The 5486-nt window shown below is 40.7% G+C and overlaps 1 long non-coding RNA gene across 1 annotated transcript; it reads right to left on the reverse strand.

Moving 5' to 3' along the window:
- LOC128443842 (uncharacterized) lies at positions 1–2677 on the reverse strand. The gene is made up of 6 exons (XR_008339066.1): positions 2584–2677; positions 1993–2175; positions 1287–1373; positions 1095–1159; positions 379–526; positions 1–148 (listed from the first exon to the last, which is right to left on the reverse strand). It is a non-coding gene; the product is annotated as an uncharacterized LOC128443842 (long non-coding RNA).
- Between the last annotated feature and the right edge of the window lie 2809 nt (positions 2678–5486).

A 5486-nucleotide genomic window follows, 5' to 3' on the forward strand; every position in this document is an offset into this window, starting at 1 on the left:
TCAGAGGGAGGGGGCAGCTCTGGAGAAAGGTCTGTCAATCCAGGTCTGCTGCTTGGTCGGATGGAGACATGAGGTTAGCATCAGGAGCGGAGGCTGCAGGAGGGACCGTGGAGCTGAGGCACACCTGTACTGCTTCTCTTGAGAAGAACTGAAGGACACAAACAAACCATAGTGTTAAATTATGAAGATGGTTCCCTCTGATTTTTTTTTAACATAAACGTCAGACAGGCCACTAAAAACTAAAAATGCTGAAGCTAACAGCTACCACACAGCAAGCTAATGCCTTCCTAAGGCTGCCAGGGAGTAGCATGAGTAGCCTTGTAGCAAGAGAGTGTAGCTAATCACAGCCCTCACAGTTCTTCATCAGTGGAGAAGTACCTCGCCATGTTTTCATCTTCAGAGGAGTCATCCAAAGACTGTGCTGCTGTTCCAGAATATGTCAGGCCCGCTGCAGCCTGCTGGGCTTGAACTCTGAGCACGCAGAGTAGGCCCTCACGTCCCCTCTCAGTAAATGCATCAGTACTGCCTGAGAATATATGATAAAAGACAAAAACCTCTCAATTGTGCGTTTGTGTGTATGTATACATACACACATACAAGGCTTTCTTTTCTACAGAAATATTTTTCCTGAGTTGATGACTCTGCTTATTGCCATCTAGAATGTGAAACCAAATATATTTTTTGGTGTACCCATACAAGATGTCCAATGTAACACCAATAAAATCCAATCTACTACACTACGGTTTTAATGCCTCTGCAATAGCGAGTCGCAGGGGGCATTACTGCATGTTTTCGGATTGTCTAACTTTGTATTTGTCTTAAAGTAAAAAGGTCAAGGCCACACTGACCTCATCTTATGGTTTCAGTTGTCAAGAGATACAGTGTCATTTATATGAGAGAAAATATGTAGAAATATGTAGACGGACACTGCTCTGGTTAGCGGAGTCATACAACGCAGTGCGATAATTCTAGTGTAGTTTTTTTGTAATAAATGGGTTATCTATTTTTACAATCTACAAAAAGTTATCTATACATTTGGTCACAGAATGTTACACAAATAAATTGGCATTAAAGTTGGCATCTTGCTGTCTCACCAGTCTGACGATGCAGCTGAAGCGTCCATCAAGGGCTTTCTGCAGGTAATTTGGATTGTTTGTTTCTTTTGACGAGGAGAATAACATGAATTCATACCGATATCAGTTTACAATCAAACCTTTTTGTGTTGACCTTGTTTAAACAGAGTCAAAGGACATTGTACAACAATGACACATATTTTTCCACAGTACCTGTCGTTCACTACTGAACTTCTGACGCCCATTACTGGACTGTGTCTTCCTGTAGAGTGGTGATGTTCTCAACGTTCTTTTCACAGTCTGTCAAAACAAAATTAGAGTTACAAATGTTAATGCCCCACAACCCATTGCAGATACGGTTGTATTTGCACACCACATCGGATCAAAACAAAACTGCAGTCTGTGAAACAAGCAGTTTTGGTAGATATAAGGGAAATGCTAATATTTCTACATGAAACATATTCAGTCCCTTAAGCAAAATAACAATGATGGCAGGCCGCAACCTCGATGCCTTCGTCTGCTTTGCTTACAGACTAGTTTGCGGAGTCTCGTGCTGCCGCCCACTGACCGATACATCATCGCTCTTTTCTGAAACTAATGAAGGCAAATTCACACATGTAGACAGAAATAAACAGTATAAATTAAAAGGTGTAAATATTGCTAACATTATGTTTGATGGGGGTCATCATTATACATAACAGAGGAAAACTTTGCACATGTATTCCTTAAATTTACTTGCCTTCCTGTGGAAAAAGTTGTTTTCCTAGTTAAACAATCACAGCAGGGAAGCATGATTGATCAAAATTCTTTCAGTGTGATATTAACTTGTATTTCAGCAAGTGTACTTTGGGGATTTAATAAAAATGTATATTTGGCAAATTATATAAAATGTTTTTTCTGGTATGTAACTTAAAAGTACCTCTTTAATGGTAGGATCATTTCTCTCCCTCATCTTCCTCGTGGTACGTGGATGATGGTAGTGGGCTCAACCCGGCTTCTCTTTCTCTCCAGGCTGCCCTTCCTGCTCTTCATCAAGCAAAACAAACTGTTTGGTCCAAGTTGTTGACGTTAATGAAACTCCTGTAGCTTCACTTGGATCCTCCTTGATTAAAAAACAGAACATAGCAATTGTTTTATAAAATGAATCGCAACTCCATAACATGGAAACATTATTGTCATAGTGCATACTATACATTAAACCAAATTGACCTGATATTGTGGAGTAATGGTAGACAAATACACTCCTTATTAATCTAAAGCATTCATAAATCAAATTCATGTTTATATTTATATTGTAGCGTCCCTCAATGATGAGCTAAGCGTCTTGAACTGCTTTCAACAACCATGTATTCACCTCCCAGGTAGCACAGGCTACCGTGGCCTGAAGCATGTGGCTAACAATGGCGTATTAGCTGATGAACAGCGTCCATAGTGTGGATTGACGGACTCTCTCCGCACTCGGACTGTAAACCTAGATCGTAACGATCTTTAAAAACAATAAACTACTTACCTGACAGAAGGAAGATGACATCGTGGTCTTCCAAGCGCGCCGTGTTTATGACGCAGCCCCGAGTTAAAGGGCTGGTTGTTTACAAATAGGGTTTTTACGACAGCCACACGTCATGTCCGCTCGCGCACTCGGTCCGCTCGGCTCGCGCCGCTCGGGCCGGTCGCGCACTCGGGCCGGCCTCGGTATAAACAGACTCGCATGATCCTTCTCATTAGAGATGTAATCTAGCCTCAAATATTACTATTATATAACATGAATAACATTCACGATCACTGAAGGACACCACGCAGGGACTGTGATTTAAACACCAAGCTGCGCCCGTGGTGCCATGGCAACCATCATAGCAACGATAAAAACATGCGTGATAACTATTAAAATATTTATCATAAGCACGAACTGGCTGAAGACTGTGGAAGCAAAGACCACATTTCTCGCTAGAAATGGTGTCAGAATGTATTTTTATGCCCAAACTAAGTTACAAAATTATATTTTTATCTGAAAAAACAAGGAATCTCCGCCATGCTTTCCTCTCCGCAGACGGGAGCTTGAGAGTCACGTGACGTGAGAACACGCCAATGCAAAACAATGGGAAGACTAAATGTTACCATCTCACAATCTGAGAGGCCAGATTGTGAGATGGTAACGTCGGTCCAAGTGGACCAACGTTGCCATTGAACATTTTCTGATGAGACTGGGTTGATACAGCGGTCATACAAAACATACACAACACACATGCAATCTTCTGAGCATAATTAACGTGTTACGGATCATCATAACGTGAAATATGATCACGTTGTAATGTGAAAACTTTCCAGTTATCTTATCACCAGCCCTCGAGTGGTGGTACACCCCCCCCCCCTTACATATACATGTATGTACACAGGTAAAGAGGAAACAACTCGGACAGAGTTTTATATATAGAAAACAGCCCATGTGTGAAGTCTGCGGAGATACAGAGATGACAAGTTGGCAACATCAAACAACGTACAGAGTGTAGATTTCCATGGGCTTTAATAGAACACAAAGCACTTGGGCCTACAGACAGAAGGAGGATTTGTCTAAGGCTGCTTTGATTCAGTCTCTACAGTGAGGGGGAAAGCAGTGGCTCTCTCATAGAAGCTGTGCTTTCATCTTATTTTGCCAGTTTGAATCTAGTTTACATGCTTGTTGCAGTTGTCATCTTATTTTTCAATTCTCTATCCCTCTGTCGGATCACCACTTGTCTCTTTTGGCATTTCAGAGATGATTTACATTAATGTCTGCATTTTGTCTCTGCTTTATTTAAACAGGTGATATTTCAGTTATTCCAGGCTAAGTCTCGTAAATTATATAAATTGTCCCTGTCAACCCATCAAAATTCAGACTCGTGTTTGAAAGGGAAAGTCCACTTGCTCCACAGGTTTCACACACAGGGTTTTATTGAGCAGAGGCCAATCAGGCTGTTTAAAGTGTGTTTGTTTGAAGGGACTGATCACAGCTGCAGCTCTGTGGAGATAAGATATATCTGAGGTCCAGATCAATACATGTGACTGCTGCAGCGACTGGAGGTCAAATGTACTGAAGTTAGACAGAATAATTCCAATGTATAGAAGAAAAACACTGTGAAGGAAACTTTATTTTTTAATATATCTTATTCTAAGATTTAGAATCTGATAGATAGGTCAAATGACCAAAAGGAGAGAGTAAAGTGTTAAACATTTCTAAAATACAGTTTCTGTAATCCAACACCCACCTGTGAAAGTTTTCTCATGTTCAAAAAGCACTGAACAGAAAAAGAAAAGAGAGGAATAGAGGGTTCTGTTGGAAACTCCTTTTCACAAAATTACCAGATTATGATGGAACATGCCTACCCCCTAGTGGCCAAAAGAAGGAAAATCCAAAACTGATTTTGACCACTGTTGAAGTTTCTGACTGATGATGCTTTCAGAATAAAATCCAATTTCATGACTCACTAATGTGAAATACAATTTTTCCCATGTCAGATATTAATATTTTTTAATTTGCCAGTCTTATCTTTTACATGTGTAGATGAATTGTCTGTGATCTTTTGTTTTCTTTCCAGCTTGCTCTGAACTGCTGGTTTGGGAGACAAAATAATCATTTAGAAAATCCAGAAGCAAAAGCTTGTTGATTAAATTATCAATCAAGCATTTCGTTAGAATATTGAAAAGTGAAGAATTCCTGATCTCCTCTTAATGTCTGTTTATTTTCTAAATAATTCGTCTTTGAGTTTTGGATCACTGGTCAGTCTCAAAATAAGTTTAGAGACATCATCTTGAGCTCTCAAAACTAAAATGTTACTTTATTGACTAAATAAATGTATATATTGATACAAATAAATGACATGACCAAGATTCTGACCATAGAAATAATATAATTTGCAGTTTAGTTATGACACGAGGAGGTGGCTCTATTGTGGCGAGCATAAAATCCACCTAATTAAGTATTATGATTAAAAGTCATAAATCATAACCAGCATTACTGCTCTATTACCAGCTAACGGAGGTCTTCACCTCCATATTCAACCTCTCCCTAAATCTCTCGACAGTCCCCTCCTGCTTCAAGCAGGCCACCATCATCCCCATATCTAAGAAATCATCCATCACCTGCTTAAACGACTACCGCCCTGTAGCACTGACCTCCACCATCATGAAGTGCTTCGAGCGGCTGGTCAAAAGCCACATCTGCTCACCGCCCAAACCGATCCACGGACGATGCCATCGCCCCGACAACACACACCACCCTCTCCCACCTGAAGAAGGCCAACACATATGTGAGGATCATGTTCGTGGACTACAGCTCCGCATTCAACACAATTGTGCCTGCCAAGCTCGTCCCCAAGCTCAGGAGCCTGGGTCTTAAAACCCCCCTGTGTAACTGGATCTTGGACTTCCTGACGAGCA

Source organism: Pleuronectes platessa, chromosome 7 (assembly GCF_947347685.1).
Source record: "Pleuronectes platessa chromosome 7, fPlePla1.1, whole genome shotgun sequence".
Taxonomy (NCBI): Eukaryota; Metazoa; Chordata; class Actinopteri; order Pleuronectiformes; family Pleuronectidae; genus Pleuronectes; species Pleuronectes platessa.